The sequence below is a fragment of the Leptonychotes weddellii genome, chromosome 9, assembly GCF_054177405.1.
Source record: "Leptonychotes weddellii isolate Sample4059 chromosome 9, ASM5417740v2, whole genome shotgun sequence".
Classification (NCBI taxonomy): Eukaryota; Metazoa; Chordata; class Mammalia; order Carnivora; family Phocidae; genus Leptonychotes; species Leptonychotes weddellii.
Genome location: NC_138377.1, coordinates 78,431,911 through 78,448,515, shown reverse-complemented (window position 1 = coordinate 78,448,515; position 16,605 = coordinate 78,431,911).

Sequence of the window (16,605 nt, the reverse complement as noted above, 5' to 3'; positions counted from 1 at the left end):
GGACTCCAGGATCATGACCTAAGCCGAAGGCAGCCGCCCAACCAACTGAGCCACCCAGGCGCCCTCTCATCACTGTTTTTTAACATAGTACTAGAAGTCATAGCCACAGCAATCAAATAAGAGGAAATGAATAAAGGTATCCAAATTGGTAAGGAAGAAGTAAACCGTTCACTATTTGGAGATGCCATGATATTATATGTATAAAACTCTAAAGACTCCACTAATAAACTACTAGAACTGATAAATGTATTTAGTGAAATTGCAGGATATAAAATCTATGTATGGAGATCCATGGCATTTTTATACACTAATAATGAAGCAACATAAAGAAAGTGAGAAAGGAGTTCCATTTACAATTTCATGAAAGAAAGTATATAGATAGTATATAGACTATGCAATGGGAAAAAGATAGTCTCTTCAACAAATGTTTTTGGGAGAAGTAGATGGCTCCATGCAAAATAATGAAACTGTACCTCTGGCTTATACCATACATAAAGATAAATTCAAAATGGGTTAAACACCTAAATGTGAGACCTGAAAGTATAAGAATTTTGGAAGAGAGCACAGGCAGTAGTTTCTGTAACATCGGACCTAGCAAAATTTTTCTTGATACATCTCTTGAGAGAAGGGAAACAAAAGCAAAAATACAGTATTGGAAGTACATCAAAATAAAAAGCTTCTGGACAATGAAGGAAACAATAAAAAAACTAAAAGGAATCCTATGGAATGGGAGAAGATGTTTACAAATGACATATCTGATATAGGGTTAGTATCCAAATATATAAAGGACTTATAAAACTCAACACACAAAAAACAAATAATCTAAAAAATGGGCAGAAGACAAATCAGACGTTTCTCCAAAGAAGACATGCAGATAGCCAGCAGACACATGTAAAGATGCTCAACATCATTGATCATCAAGGAAATGCAGATCAAAACTCCAATAATATATCACCTCACACATGTCAGAATGGCTAAAGTCAAAAACACAAACAACAAGTGTTGGTGAGGATTAGAGAAAAAGGAGCCCTCTTGCACTGTTGGTAGAAATGCAAACTGTTAGACACTGTGGAAAACAGTCTGGTAGTTCCTCAAAAAGTTAAAAATGGAACCACCCCATGATCCAGTAATTGCACTACTGAGTATCCAAAGAATACAAAAAAAAAAATTCAAAGGAACATATGCATCCCTATGTTTATAGCAGCATTTTTTTACAATAGCCAAATTATGGAAGCAGCCCAAGTGTCCACTGATAGATGTATGGATAAAGAAGTGGTATATATGTACAATGTAGTATTAGTCATAAAAAAGAATGAAATATAGCCATTTGCAACAATATGGATGGAGCTAGAGTGTATTACAATAAGTGAAATGAGCCAGAGAAAGATACCATATGATTTCACTCATATGTAGAATTTAAGAAACAAAAGAAAAGAGCAAAGTAAAAAAAAAAAAAAGAGAGAGAGACAAACCAAGAAATAAGACTCTTAACTACAGAGAACAAACTGATAGTTACCAGAGGTTGGAGAGGGGGCAGGTGAAATAGGTGATAGGGATTAAAGAGTATACTTCTCTTGATGAGCTCTGAGTAATGTATCAAATTGTTGAATCACTATTTTGTTCACCTAAAGCTAATATAACATGGTATGTTAAGTATATTGGGATTAAAATAAAAACAGTAAAAAAATTATGGAATGTATTAAAGGTTACCAAATGTTTATTCATCATTAGTTGAGATAATTCTGAGTCACATTAATGAATTTTTATATTTTAGTGAGTATAGATAACATACTATAAAATTTAGATTTTTTATTATTTATTATTTATGTTTTTATTTTTATTATTTTTAAATATTTATTTGAGAGGTAGAGAAAGCGAGAGAGAGAGAGCATGAGTCAGGGGAGGGGCAGAGGGAGAATCAGACACCCCGCTGAGCAGGGAGCTCAACATGGGGCTCAGTCTGAGGACTCTGAGATCATGACCTGAGCCAAAGGCAGATGCTTAACTGATGCCACCCAGGTGCCCCTAAAATTCAGCCTTTTAGAGTATACAATTTAGTGTTTTTTTTAGTATATTCACAAAGATGTATGATCATTACCACTATTGAAGTCAAGAACATTTTCCTCACCTCAAAAAGACACTCATTCATACTCCTTCCATTAAATCGCCTCTCTTCAGTCTTCACCAGTACTAATCAACTTTCCATCTCTATGAGTTTGCTTATCTTGGACATTTCAAGTAAATGGAATCATAGGACTGTGGCCTTTTGTGAATGGCTTCCTTCATTTAACATAAATTTTCAAGATTCATCCATGTTTAGAATGTATCAATACTTCATATTTTTTAGATTACTGAATAATAGTTAATTCTGTGGATTTACCATATTTTATCTTTTCATCAGTTTAAGGACATTTGAGTTATTTCTGCATTTTGGCTATTTTGAATAATGTAGCTATAAACATTCATATAGAAGTTAAATTTTTTTAAGACAGTTTTTTAGAGTTTTATCTTTACAACAAAATTGAGTAGAAGAATACAGATATTTCCATATACCCCCTCCCTCCATATATACATAGCCTCCCCATTATCAACATAACCCACCATCATGGTGGTACATTTTCACCAAGGATGAACCTACATTGATACATCTTAATTGCTCAAAGTGCATAGTTTAAGTTTACTGTAGAATTCACTCTTGGTGTTATACATTCTATGGGTTTGGACAAATGTATAATGACATATCATATGTAGGTTTTGTGTGGACATATATTTTCACTTTTCCTGGTGGTATACTGGGTATTGAAATTGCTGGGTCACATAACATTTTGTTACTGCCAGAATTTTCCAAAGAGGCTATATCATATTACATTTTCAGCAATAATATGTGAGGGTTCCAATATCTTCAATCTTATCAACACTTGTTATTGCTAGTCTTTTTATTTCAGTCATTCCTGTTGGTATGAAGTGATATCACATTGTGGTTTACATTTTCCTAATGACAAATGTTGAGAAAGTTTTCATATTTTTATTAGCCATTTTTTTTGTCTTTGGAGAAATGTCTATTCAAATCCTTACAATAGTTTAAAATTGGGTTATTTTTGGTTTATTGTTGAGTTGTAAGAGTCCTTCATGTCTTTGTTCTAGATATAAGTCCCTTATCAGATATATTATTTACAAATAATTTTTTCCCCTTCTTTGGGTTACCTTGTCTGTTTCTTGATAGTGTCCCTTTTAGCACAAAAGATTTAAAGTTTGATGAAATTCAGTTTCTTCATTTTTGGGGGATGGGGTGGGTTGCTTGTGCTTTGATATAATCTAAGTGATGTGGGAACAAAGGTAGAAGGAAATGCAGATAAAATTTCCTTGTAACCTGCAGCCCATTGACAAATACTTGAGGCAGGCAGAGTATAACATTCCTCCAGGAAACTCCCAACTGTCTTAATGTTAATTCTTTGCTAGAAGGAAAAACAACTTTAGGTTGTTAATAGCTAGCTAGGCCTCCTGGATCCTATGAATCTTCTTTAGCGTATGGGGTCCTTTTGGAAACTTCCCTTTTCTTTCCCTCCCCCAATTCCATACTATACAATCAGTTGCTCCTCATAATCCTGGGATATCAGCTCTTTCTGCCCATGGGTCCTGCCCCATGCATTAATAAAACCACCTTTTTGTACCAAAGACATCTGAAGAATTCTTTCTTGGCTGACAACTATGAACCCCACTGCTTCAAACCACAGTATACGGCCCCATCAAATGTGGCCAAAGTCACAAATATTTACCACAGTATACGGCCCCATCAAATGTGGCCAAAGTCACAAATATTTACCACTATGGTAGAGTTGTAACTCATACATTTAGGTCTATGATCCATTTTGATTTTAATTTCTGTATATAATATGAGGTAGGTGTCCAACTTAATTCATCTGCATGGGGCTATCCTGTTCTATCATTATTTATTCAAAAGACCATTCTTTCCTCATTAAATGGTGCTGGCAGTCTAGTAAAAAATCAAGTGACCATAATGTTTGGGACTATTTCTGAACTCTTAATTCTGTTCCACTCATCTCTATATCAGTATTGGGCCAGAACCACCATCTTTAGTAACTTTTGAAATCAGAATTGTGAATCCTCATGCTATTCTTTTTTTTCAGGATTGTTCTGTCTATTCTGGGTCCCTTGAAGTCCCATGGATGTTGAAATGAGCAAGTCAGTTTCTATAAGGAAATGAGCTGGGAATCTGCTAGGGACTGCATTGATTTTGTAGACCAGTTTGGGGAATATTGGCATTTTAATAGTATTCACTCTGATCCAAAACAAGATGACTTCCTTTAATTCTTAACAATAATGTTTTGTAGTTCTCAGTGTGTGTCTCACACTTGGAAAAAAAATATTCCTAGTATTCTTTTCAGTGCTATTATAAATGGATTTTGTTTTCCTGATTTCATTTTTAGATTGGTCAGTGCAAGTGTATAAAAATACAACTGATTTTTGTATGTTCCTTTTGTATCCTGCAATTTTACAAAAAAACTCATTTATTAGTTGTAATAGTTTCTTAGTGTATTTCTTAAATTTTTCCATATATAAGATTATATCATCTGCAAATATAGACAGTCTTAATTCATCCCTTCCAATCTGGATGCTTTTTAATTACGTTTCTTGCATAATTTTCTTACACAGGACCTTTAGTACAATTTTGAGTAGAAGTGGTGAGAGATCCTTATCTTCTCTGGATCATAAGGGGAAGTATTTGGTCATTTATCACTAAGAATGGAGTTTTTTGTTTGTTTTAATAGATGTCCATTATCTCATTGAGGAAGTTCCTTCTGTATTGATTTCTTGAATGGTATTTTTTCTTTCAATCATAAAAGGATGTTTGGTGTTTGATTTCGTCAAATGCTTTTTCTGCATTTCCTGAGATGTGGTGTTTTTTTCCATTATCTATTATCTGTCTATTCATTATCTGTTGTGCTTGATGAGGGAGCAGAAGGCTAGCTGAGGCCAAAGCTCAAGCTGACACCCTGCAACCACCCGCCCCATGGGTGGGATATGTGTGACATTCTTCCAGGAAACTTCCAACTATCTTAATGTTAATGTTGTGCTAGAGGGAAAATCAAACTTAGCTTGATAATAGCAAGGTCTCCAGTATCCTGGGAGTCTTCTTTAGCATATGAATGTCCTTTTTGGACACCTCTCTTTTTCCTTACCTCCCCCAACCTCATAGTATATATATAATTAATTGTTCCTCACAACCCCAGTGCAGCTCTTCTGCCCATGGGTTCTGTCCACACTGGTTTAATAAAACTACCTTTTTGCACCAAAGAAATCTCAAGAATTCTTTCTTGGCCTTTGGCTCTGGACCTTACCCGACCAAACCTCACCTGTATTCCATCAGTGATGACTATGTGTTTTTTGACCTTTAGTCTATTAATGTGGTGTATTACATTGATTGATTTTTGTTTATTGAGCCAATCTTGCATTCCTGGGTTAAAATCTTGCATTCCTGGGTTAAATTCCAATTCTTCATGGTATATAATCCTTTCTATATATTGCTAGATTTGGAATGTTAATTTTTTGTTTGGAATTATTACATCTATATTCTTAAGGGATATTGATCTGCAGTTTTTTGTTTATTTTTGGTTTGTGGATGTCTGGCTGGACTTTTTATTAGGGTATTATTGACTTTATAGAATGAGTTGGGGAGTGTTCCCTCTTTTACTTATAAAAGTTTGTGAAGGACTGGCATTCCTTTATAATACTTTTTATTTCTAAATGTTGGTAATAATGCCTTCTTTGATTTCAGATTTTAGTAATTTGATTCTTTTTAATTTTGGTCAATTTGATGAAGAAGCAGAAGGCAAGCTGAGGACAAAACACAAGCTGACATCTCAGCCCCCCAACACGCCCCCCCCCCCAGTGGGATAAGTGTGGTCCTCCAGTCTGTCCTAAAACTAAGGGAAGGGAAAAACAAATGGTTAACTGATAAAGATCAAGGTCCTGCAGGGCATGAGTCTTCATCAGTTTACCAGTGTCTTAGTGATATACAAGGAAAAAGCATTCTTATTGATAGCCTAACTCTCAGAGACCATAACTCAATTTCCTGGAGCCCTAACATCACCCTCCCCTCCATGAGTGGTGTGGGAAGCAGAGGCATAAGAAGATATAAACAAAATTAAATTTCTTTTTGACCTGCAGCCCATTGAGGAGGACTTGTGATAGGAAGAGTATAATATTCCTCCAGGAAGCTCCCAACTGTCTTAATGTTAATGCTTTACTAGAAGGACGCAAGTCCTCTAGTATCCTTAGAGTCTTTAGCATATGAAAGTCCTTTTGGATACTTCCCTTTTTCCTTATCTACCCCCAGCTCCCAAGTACATGATCAGACATTCCTCACCACCCCAGTGCAGGATCTCTTTCTGCCTATGTGTCCTGTCCCTGTGCTTTAATAAAATCACCTTTTTGAAACAAAGAGATCTCAAGAATTCTTTCTTGGCTGTCGGCTCTGGACCTCACCAACATTTCAAAAACTACATCAAGTCTCGCAAAAGATTCATGGTTTTTATTGACCTTTTCAAAGAACTAAATTTTGGTTTTGTGTATTTTCCCTAATGCTTTTCTATTCGTTTTGCATGTTTCCAGTCTAACCTGTACTGTTTCCTTCCACTTACTCTGGACATAATTTGCTCTTCCACTTTTTTTTTTTTTTAAAGATTTTATTTATTTATTTAACAGAGAGAGCTAGTGAGCAGGCGGAGAGGCAGGCACAGGGAGAGGGAGAATCAGGCTCCCCACTGAGCATGGAGCCGGACGTGGGGCTCCATCCCAGGACCCTGGAATCATGACCTGAGCAAAAGGCAGATGTTTAACCCACTGAGCCACCCAGGCACCCCTGCTCTTCCACTTTTAATTTCTTAAGGTTGATGATTATTTCTTACTTTTTTTTTTTTTTTTTAAGAGAGAAAGAGAGTGTGTGAATGGGGAGGGGAGAGAGAGGGAGAGAGAGAGAGAATCTCAAAGCAGACTCCACGCTCAGTGCTGAGCCCAAATTGGGGCTCAACCCTGAGATCGTGACCTGAACAGAAACCAAGAGTTGGAAGCTCAACCAACAGAGCCACCCAAGCACCCCAACCTTTTTTTAAATTTTTTAAATTTTTATTTATTTTTTTTTTAAAAGATTTTATTTATTTATTTGACAGAGAGAGACACAGCAAGAGAGGGAACACAAGCAGGGGGAGTGGGAGATGGAGAAGCAGGCTTCCTGCCAAGCCCGATGGGAGGCTCAATCCCAGGACCCTGGGATCATGACCTGAGCAGAAGGCAGTTGCTTAACGACTGAACCACACAGGCGCCCCCAACCTTTTTTTTTTAATATAGGGATTACCAGCTATAAATTTCCATCTATGTGCTAGTTTACTGCATCCCATAAGTCTGGCATGTTGTGTTTTGCTTCATTTATCTCAAGGTATTTTTTTTCATTTCTCTTGTGATTTCTTTTTTATCTCTTTGGTTATTTGGAAGTGTGTTGTTTTCCACGTATTTGTGAATCTCAAGTTTTCTTCTGTTATTGATTTCTAATGTCATTTGTACAGGTTGGAGGCCATACTTTGTATGCTTTTAATTTGTATAAATTTATTAAGATTTGTTTGGTGGGCTAATATATGGTCTATCCTGGAGAATGTTTTTTGTACACTTAAGAAGCATGTAATTTCTGCTCTTGTTAGGTGGAGTATTTTTTGTGTGTCTGTTTGGTTTAGTTGGTTTAGTCTTGGTCATGTGCTCTGTTTTCTTTTGGATTTTCTGTGTAGTTGGTTCTGTTCATTGTTGAGAGTGAAGCATGGAATTCTCCGTGCATCCTAGTTATTTTGCCTATTTCCTCCTTCAAATCTGTGAGTTCTTGCTTCATGTATTTTGGGGCTCTGTTGTTAGGTACATATTTGCTTATAATTGTTATATATTCTTGATGGAATTACTCTTTTATTATTATAAAACTGTCCTTATTTGTCTCCAGTAGCAATTTTTGTCCTAAAGTTGATTTTATCTAATATTTTATCTGATAGTTTAGCCATTCTGGCTCTCTATTGGTTACTGTTTGCCTGACATATTTTTTTTTTCACCCTTTTACTTTCAAGCTACTTTTTGAAACTAAACAACTAAATTTGTAGGGTTTTTTTAATCCATTGTGCCATTGTCTGCTTTTTGTTGGGAATCTTTAGTCCATTTTTATTTCATGTAATTACTGATAAGGTAGCATTTACATCTGCAATTTTCCTATTTGTTTTTTTAAATCTTGCATATTTTTTCTTCTATTCCTCTGTTACTGCTTTCTTTTGTGTTAGTCATTTTCTCCTGTACTGTTTTTATTCCCTTGTCATTTCTTTTATTATTGAGGTTTTATTTTAGTGGTTTTCCTGGAATTTACAAATAAAATTTTAATGTAAAATAATCTCACTCAGATTAATATCTATCAACTTAAATTCATTAATATATAAAACATTTTGTGAGACAAAAAAGAAGTTATATATATATTGGTCTCTGCCTCCAGTTCCTGGCACAGAGCTTCTAAAAGCCCTGTAATTTCCTAGGTGATAAGAACATGAGGAACATCTTTTCTAGTATTTGGTCTTTGACCCTGGGTCCTCACAGAGTTTCTAAATCCCTTGGAATTTCCTTGGTGATAGGAATGACTTTTGTTTTAATAAGGTGACTTTGGGTTGGCTACTGGATAGGGGTTATCACCAGAAGGAAAAAAAGCATGATTAGAAGTTTGGAAATTTTAGTCTTACATCCCATTCTCTAGAGAGGGGCACAGGACTAGAAGTGGAGTTAATGATCTATCATGCCTCCATGATGAAATCACTATAAAAATCCCCAAAATAGGGGATTCAGAAATTGCTGAATTTCATGCTGAATACATAAAGTTGTTAGGAAAGTGGTGTATACAGGGGATGCATGGAAGCTCCCATGTCTTTTACCACATATCTTGCTCTACACATCTCTTCCATCTGGATGTTCATCTGTGTCTCTTATATCTCTTTATAATAAACCAATAAACAGTAAGTAAGCTGTTTTCCTGAGTTCCGTGAGTCCCTCTAGCAAATTAATTATACCTGAGAAAGAGGTGGTTGGAACCTCCCAGTTAATTGTTCAGAAGCATGGGTGGGTGACAACATGGAATTTTAGTTGGCATATGAAGTGGGTGAGGGGCATTCTTGTGGGTCTGAGCTTTTAATTTGTGGGATTTGATGCTAATTATAGGAGATTGTGTCAGAATTGAGTTAAATTGTAGGACGCCCAGCTGGTCTTGCAGAATTACTTGATGTGGGAAAAAAACTCCCCATTTCTGGTGTCAGAAGTGTTGTGAGTGTGACAGTGTATGAGTAAAGGAGAACACACAGGAGGAGTAGTGTACGTTTTTTTACACCTTTGCTCTATGAACTCCATTCCCTTCCAACTTCTTTGTGCTGTTATTGTCATATAAATTAAATCCTTATCTGTTGTACGCTTACCAGAACAGACTTATAATTATTGCTTTATATGGAAACCAGATAAGAGGAAAGAGTTACAAACATAACATTTATACTTTAGAAAAAGTTTACCTATATATTTACATTTACTGATGCTTTTTATTTCTTATTGTTCACTGACCTTTCTTTCACCCTGAAGGATTCTCTTTTGTATTTATTGTAGGCACGTATTCTAACAATGAACTCTCAGTTTTTGTTTTTTTTTTTCCTGGGAATGTTTTAATTTCTCTTAATTTGTAAAGGATAATTTTGCCTGATAGAGAATTCTTGGTTGATGGTATTTTTCTTTAAGTACCTTAAATATACTATGTCATTGCCTTTTGACTCCCATGGTTTCTTATGAGAAATCAGTTTATATCTTATGATACTTGTATATGATAAAGCACTTTTCTATAGCTGTTTTCAAGATTCTCATTTGTTGGTTTTAAACTGTTTCATCATTATATGTCTAGGTTCAAATTTCTTTGAGTTTATCCTACTTCGAGTTAATTGAGACTTTTGAATATGTAGATTAATGTTTCCATCAAATTTTGAACATTTTTGTTCATTATTTCTTCAATATCCATTTGGTCTTTTTTTCTCTCTCTCCTTTGGAGCTTCCTTTATGTGTATCCTGGTTTTGTTTTATAATTTCCATGTCATGTCTTCATTAATATTCTCTATTTGGTGAGACATTATTTTCCTGTGTTTCCCTAGGCTTTTAGGTATGGTCTCCTTTAGTGTTTGAACATATTTTGAAAAGCTGATTTAAAGCCTTTGTCAAATAAGTCCAACTTCTGTGCTTCCTCAGGGACAAATTCTGATTGCCTTTTTTTCTCCTGGGTATGGACCATATTTTCTTGTTTCTGTACATTACATATATATACATATATATGTATGTATGTGTATATATATATATACATATATATGTATGTATGTATATGTGTATATGTATGTATTTTTCAGTTGAAAATAGTAAGCTCTGTAAACTCTGAAAATCATATTCTTCCCCTTATCAAAGTTTTTGTTTTGCTGTTTGTTGTAGTGTGTTTGGTTAGTGACTTTTTCTGCACTAATTCTGTAAAGTTTTTATTCTTTGTCATGTGAGGCTATGGAGTCTTCAGCTCAGGTAGCTTAGTGGTCAGCTGAAGACTACACAGAGATTTCATAGTTCCCTAGAACCAGTAATTATTCCAATGTTTGTGAAGGGGCTCTGTGTGCATGTTAGTGAATATATTTTAACATTGAGCCAGGGACTACTTTGGCCTTCACTTCCTGCTTGTGCAGAGCATCATGATTAGCTAGAAGTTAGAGTATAGGGCCTTTTGAGCTCTTTCCAGAGGTAGTATACCACCCTGGGAGTTCAGAGCCCTGTGTACATGGCTTTCTAGATTCCCAGAATTACATCAGAATTTTTTCCAAATCTTCTATTGACATCTTAGTTTTTTTTCTTTACGCTTTTTGATGAGCCTATTGTCTACTTTAATTGTTTTACCTATCACCTCAAGCCACACCTCAGCATCCATCATGATGTTCAACATTTGTCTGTAATTGTTTTTGAAAAATGCTCCCCCCTACATTTTACTCACAGGTAAAGGCTATGCACACCATGCAGTTACTCTTAATCACTTTAAATAAAGACACACTTGCAAGAGAGATCTTCCAAGGAAACACCAGTAGGTCAAATAATAAAAATTCTCTGTGAATGGGGCTATAAAATAGACCCAACACTTTACTAGCCTCATCTAGTGACTAGTATGCTATTCATTTTCACTGCGGTTGCAGACTTTTGGCTTTCAAGGATATTGCAAAGCTCAGGAGTTAGGGAAAATGAGGTTAGGGCAAGTTAAAATACCGCAAATGTGCTTACAGAGAATCAGCTGCTTTTATTGAATAAATGCTCTCTAGTTTTCTACAAGTCTTTGGTTAATTCCTTGAGTTCTGAAAAAGTTTATTCTGAAATTTTTGCCAGTGTTCTCATTGCTTTTGTGGAGGAGAGAATTTTTTGAGGTTCTTGCCCCACAGTTTTAACTGATGTCACTACTAATAAATTCTTGATATTATGCCATCACTGAATTCCTGGACTAATAAGCTCAATGTGTAATCCATATGTATTGTTGCATTTAAGCTTTGAAATATTTCATTTACAATTTTTTGATAGTGTTTTTATGCTGTCCTTATCTGATATTGGTATTACGGTTTTCTAATTTTAATTGGAGATAGTAACCAAATAATACTTTAAATTTAGCCACTGTCCGGATGTTGATATGCATACAGCCCAATGGTCTGTCTACAATCTGTACAATTAAAATGGAGGTTTTAAACAATGGCCTTTAGTTCTATAACAACTAAATCTTTATAAGTATGAAGAATGGCATGCTAAATTTTAGAATAATTTTTATTAGATATTGACATAAATATTTCTCAGCTGATTTGACCTCAAGCATTTCACTCAATCAACATTTTTACTGGGCTCCATAATGATTATTTTACCTGTCTATATAAAGCTCACCAGTACCCATAGCCAAGCTACTAAGAATACTTAAAAATACTGAGCAGTACTTCATGTTGAATGTGTTTTTTTAGATCTGAACATTCCAAATTCCAGCTATAGCCCTTTGAATTACAACATCATCTTTTTGATACATATATGCCTTTATAATGTGTATAAATAAAATTAGTTTGACCTAACAGTTTTATATCATATCATTTGTAAATACAGAAGGTGTAAGTATATTAGTAAGATTGGGTGTCCCTGGGGTGCCTGGGTGGCTCAGCCGGTTAAGCATCTGCCTTCGGCTCAGGTCATGATCCCAGGGTCCTGGGATTGAGCCCTGCATCGGGCTCCCTGCTTGGCGGGAAGCCTGCTTCTCCCTCTCCAACTCCCCCTGCTTGTGTTCCCTCTCTCGCTGTGTCTCTCTCTGTCAAATAAATAAATGAATAAAATCTTTAAAAAAAAAATTGGGTGTCCCTGGTATTTATCTATCCATCTAGAAATCCATTCATTCATTATCCCCTCCTCCCCCTAAAATATTCAATTTTGACGATATACTAAATATTAAATGGACCAGTGATATAAGGAAGAATAACACACATTATCTTTCTCTTTAAGGAATCCACAGACTAGTGAGGAGGCAAGTACATAAACAAAATCTTGCAATGTTTTAGAATAAGTGCCATACTTTGGGTGATCATGTAAGTTGGTTTGCCTAGAACAGTCCTAGGATTATATGTGTTGTCCTAATAGAATTAATTGCACCGTCTCTGAATTTAATAAAAGATACACCTTGGATGATAAAATATACTACCTATCTGTCATATCCAAAATGTTGTGAAAGCAAAATTGAGGCAAAGATGGACTATCGTTTTTAGAAAAAAATAACCTTTATTTTCTATTTTTTTCTTTGTGTTTCTCTGTGTACTTACTAAAGTTTTCCCTTTTGATGCAACATCTTAGACCCGGGCTGATACAGTAATTTCTTATTAACCAACTGTCTTTGGACTTTATTTTCTCCTCCCTGAAGGTCTGGGATTCATCAAAGTGAGGATTTAATCACACAGGCTCAGGCCAGACATACTGTGAGAACATGTTCCATTTGTTACTTGGCTCTGCCAATGCACATAAATCTATCCTGACTTAAGACTGCTTTGTACCAGAGGCAAACATCCACAAAGGAATCTCAGATCATTGTAATAGGGCCTTGGCTGAGATCATCAGATGCATCTGCTCGTGGATATTTGGTTCCTGTTGAGACCTAGGTTCCTGAAATAAAATTCTCAACACCAAAATCTCTATGCTTATGGAAAGTTTAATATAACCCATGAAATACATTAATTTTTATTTGTGTCTTTTCATTTTTAATTGCAGTAATCCAGAGAAGATTAAAAACAAATACTTGGAAACTTAAAAAATTAATCTTTCAGTAAAATCAAAAGATGAATTCTAGATGTCCTTAAGATGTAGGGGCTGAATAGGGCATATTGCAAGCCAGGGCTTTTCCTAGACTATATCTATAGTCAGAGGAAGCAGGTAGGATCAAGAAAATCATTTTAGGGATTGGAAGTCCTCCCATTATATGCATGAAATATCTATGTTAATGCTTTGGTTTAGTATTTTTGATTAAGAATTATTCCTACTCTGAATTTTTATTTTATTTTTGTCTAAATTATGTATATTTGATTGTTGATGGGTAATTCGTATACCTAGTGGAAAATTCAAACATTATATAAAATTTAGGAAACAATCTTCAATCTACCTCTGATCCCAGCCAAGGAGTTCTTTCTACTCTATAACAAACAATATTTTCTGTTCCTTAAATACTTTTCTCAAAATATTTTATGCATATACAATCAAATATGTGCATACCTAGCTGCATAATTCTCCTATGGTTTCTTCAAATACTACTGTGGTTTTATTTACATATTTACCTATTTAATTTACATGTAAATGCTTGCTTGGAACTTAATCCGGATAAAATTATTATTTCCATGTAAAAATTTCAACATTGTTTATTAAATAATCCAACTTTCCTCTTTTAATTTAGATGCCTATTTTATCATATACTAAATTCCTATCTGTTTATACATTTTCCCATTCCATCCTTTTGATGTATCTTTACTTTGTATGAACAAAACTATCATTATTTTAATTACTTAATATTTATAAAATGTTTTAATATATGCTTGAGCTGATTATTTCTCCACAGTCTTCTCTTTTCTTATGTCTGACTTATCTTTGACTATTGTTGCTTGTTTGTTATGATCTTGGCATCATCACCTTCCATCTGCTTTTGGTATTTTCATTGCAATCATGTTAATTTTAAAGACTATCTTACGCAAAGCTTTTAGTTTTACAGTGTTGACCCTTGTCATTAAAAAAAAAGAATCTGATTTAAGTTTCTTTTTTTTTTTAAGTTTTTAATTATTTATTTGACAGCACAAGCTGGGGAGCAGCAGGTAGAGGGAGAAACAGGCTCCCCGTTGAGCAAAGAGCCTGATGCAGACCTGATCCCAGGACCCTGAGATCATGACCTGAGCTAAAGGCAGATGCTTAACCGACTGAGCCACCCAGGTGCCTCCTGATTTAAGTTTCTAATAGTCTTACTTTGAGTCTCTCAGGAAAATTTTGAAGTTTTATTCATATAAAACATATTTCTTATTACCTTTATTTATAATGTATTTCAACATTTTTCTATTGAAAATGGATGTTTATCTTTTAAACTGTTGCTGTTTTAATATGTGACAGTTACAGATTTGTGTGTAACACATCAATATCAACTCACCTTGTGGAGTTCTATTTGGTACTGATTTTCAATATCAGTTATGTTCTTTTGATGTAACATGTAAGTGTCCTTTTTTTAAAAAAAAAAGATTTTATTTATTTATTTGACAGAGAGAGAGATACAGCGAGAGAGGGAACACAAGCAGGGGGTAGTGGGAGAGGGAGAAGCAGGCTCTCCGCAGAGCAGGGAGCCCGATGTGGGGCTCGATCCCAGGACCCCGGGATCATGACCTGAGCTGAAAGCAGATGCTTAAGGACTGAGCCACCGAGGCGCCCCAACATTTTAGTGTGTCTTAAAGATAATTCCATACTGTTTTCCTTTCCCTGCTTTATAACTGCAATGATAGTATCTTAAGAACAATGCTAAATAATAGTTGTGACAATAGACATCTTACCTTGATTATACATTTTTTGGGAATGTATTTAGTGTTTTCTCATTATTCCTGATGCTTGCTTTGGGGTTAGTTGTATTATCATGTTATTTATGTCATCCTATTTCATTAAGATTTTTGGAATTAAGAATGGATAATTAATATTACCAATTCCTATTAATGATCTATGGGAATTACCTATTTTTCCTTTTTGAACTATATGTTTAATTATATATATATTTTTGTTTTTAACCATTGTTGCATTTCTAGAAAAAAAATCCCACTTGATTCTTTTTAATGTGCTGCTGCTTTCTGTTTTACTTAGAATTACTTAGTTTTTTTACTAAGAATTAATCATCAATTGTCATGGTGAGATTTGCCCACATCATTTTTTCTTGCAATATTTGTTGCTACTGCAGTTGTTTTTAAATTGTTATCCTCACTTCACATAAAGAATTTAGAAGCTTTCTCTTTCTGTGCTTTGGAAAAATCTAAATAGCATTAACTTGTCTGGTCTTGAGAGATGTTGTAGATCTCTTCTGAAAAGTATCTTCGCCTAGTGCTTTTTCTGGAGTAGCTCTTTGACGCCTTTTTCTTTTTTATGATTGTCTTTTTTGATTTTCTATTTATTTACAGTAAATTTTGATAAATATAAATATTTATTTAGGGTCAGATGGCTTTGCTTATAAATTCTATCAAATATTTAAGGATAAAAATATTAATAATATACCAACTCAGAAAATAGGGATGGTGGGAACACTTCCCAATTCATTTTATATAGAGATGAAATTTATTACTTGTGTCAGTTAGGTCATCTGTATCTTTTTGTTTTTAAAAAGTATCCATTTGCTCTGTCATAGGCTGAGTTTAGGGAATTAAAGTATTTTGCTAAATGATTTCTCTTTGGTTTTTATATGTTTTTAACTACAATAATCTTTGCTTTATGATTGTTGATGCTTGTGTTATTTGGTAATCATGTCTGTTACTTCATCATCATAAATTTCACCCTTAATTGTTGAAAGTACCCTACTATAATTTGCTTAATGTCTTTTTAATGAATTTACCTTTATCTGATATAAAGATCATGCCCATTGTTCTTTTTTGTTTGTTTAATTTGCACTTTACAAACATTTCTTTGCAAATCCTTTTATTTTCCAACTCACTTTGCTTTAGATTGTGTATAAATAATGCATTTTTTTATTTGTAAGGTAATTTGAATAGTTTTTTCTTTTACTAAGTGAGTATAAGCCATTTGCATCTATTGATACGGCATTGATATTTGAGTTATCTCAAATTATTTTATGATCTGTTTTGTGTTTTGATAGCTTGTTAAAATGTTTGACTAGCTCTTTCTTTGTTTCATATTTTAATGTATATTTCCTAAGATATATATATATATATTTTTTTAAAGATTTTATTTATTTATTTGAGAGAGAGAATGAGAGAGAGAGAGCAT